Here is a 1,727-nt window from a genome sequence, read left to right as displayed (position 1 = left end):
TGTTGATTTTCTGCTTAAATAATCTGCCGTCCATTGTTGTACGTGGGGTGTTAAAGTCCCCTACTATTATTGTATTATTATCAATGAGTTTCTTTATGTTTGTTATTAATTGATTTATATATTGGGTATTTACAAGTTGGGGGCATAAATATTTACAATTGTTAGATCTTCTTGATGGATAGACCCCTTGATTATGATATAATACCCTTCTTCATCTCTTGTTACAGTCCTTATTTTAAAATCTAGTTTGCCTGATATAAGTATGGCTACTTCAGCTTTCTTTGATGTCCATTAGCATGATAGATGGTTCTCCATCCCCCCACCTTCCATCTGCAGGTGTCTTTAGATCTAAAATGAGTCTCTTGTAGGCAGCATATAGATTTATCTTGTTTTTTTTTAATCCATTCTGATAACCTGTGTCTTTTTTTAATGTTTATTTATTTATTTTGAGAGAGAGAGAGTGTGTGAGCTGGAGAGGGGCAGAGGGAGAAGGAGAGAGAGAATCCCAAGCAGACTCCACATTGTCACTGCAGAGTCTGATGTGGAGCTTGATCTCATGAACCATGAGCTCATGACCTGAGCTGTCAAGAATTAGTAGATTAAGCAACTAAGCCACCCACGCACCCCTGACACCCTATGTCTTTTGGTTGGAACATTTAGTCCATTTACAGTTAGAGTGATTATTAAAAGGTACAAATTTAATGCCATTGTGTTACCTGTAGAGCTGGTGTTTTGGTGATGTTCTATGTTCCTTTCTAGTCTTTGTTGCTTTTGGTCTCCCCCCACCTCACTCAAAGAGTATCCCTTAATATTTCCTTCAGGTCTGGTTTAGTGGTCACAATCTCAAGTTTTTGGTTTGTCTGGGAAACTCTATCTCTCCTTCTATTCTGAATGACAGCCTTGCCAGATAAAGTATTCTTGACTGCATATTTTTCCCATTTGGCACATCGAGTGTTTCCTGCCATTCCCTCCTGGCCTGACAAGATTTTGTGGACAGATCTGCAAATATGATCTGTCTTCCCCTGTAGGTTAAAGAACTTTTTTTCCCTTGCTGCTTTCAGGATTCTTTCTTTATTTGTGTATTTTGTGAATTTGACTATGATATGCCTGGTGATGGCTGGCTTTTGTTGAATTTAATGGGAGTTCTCTGTGCTTCTTGGATTTCGATGTCTGTGTCCTTCCCCAGATTAGGGAAGTTTTCAGCTGTTATTTGCTCAAACAAATCTGCCCCCTTTTTCCTCTCTTCGTCTCCTGGGACTCCTATGTTATTATGTTTTAGTAAGTTGCTAAGTTCCCTAAGTCTACCTTCATGGTAAACATATGAAAAACTTCATGAATTTTCATGTCATCCTTCTGCAGAGGCCATACTAATCTTCTCTGTATCGTTCCAATTTTAGTATATGTGCTGCCAAAGCAAGCACACATTTTTTATCTGTAAATCTGAGCTGTAACATGCCTATATGCAGGACTAAGCCGAAGTTTTTAATCTATAGGTCTTAGCAGCAAGGGAAATAGAAGCAACAAAGAGTCAGACATGCTAAATTTTCTCCTGCTATAATTTTCCATTGTCAATCTTTATTCCATTTCTATGGAACAGGGGCAGAGGTGGTCTTCTGTAACTGCTTCAAGCCAAAATAGGGCACAGAAGGGCTTTGGAATGGAAGGATTTAACATGGTACAGGTTGTAACTCCCTTATTCTAAGGGATGGGGTATCACAGATCTTTCC

The 1,727-nt window shown here is 38.8% G+C and overlaps 1 non-coding gene across 1 annotated transcript; it reads right to left on the bottom strand.

Annotated features, from left to right (window-relative positions):
- Nucleotides 1-1,314: 1,314 nt before the first annotated feature.
- On the bottom strand, nucleotides 1,315-1,421 carry LOC125924062 (U6 spliceosomal RNA). The gene has a single exon (XR_007458248.1). It is a non-coding gene; the product is annotated as a U6 spliceosomal RNA (small nuclear RNA).
- Between the last annotated feature and the right edge of the window lie 306 nt (nucleotides 1,422-1,727).

Source organism: Panthera uncia, chromosome B1 (assembly GCF_023721935.1).
Source record: "Panthera uncia isolate 11264 chromosome B1, Puncia_PCG_1.0, whole genome shotgun sequence".
NCBI classification, from domain to species: Eukaryota; Metazoa; Chordata; class Mammalia; order Carnivora; family Felidae; genus Panthera; species Panthera uncia.
Note: the sequence above shows the minus strand (reverse complement) of the source record. Positions and strands in the feature narration are given on the sequence as shown.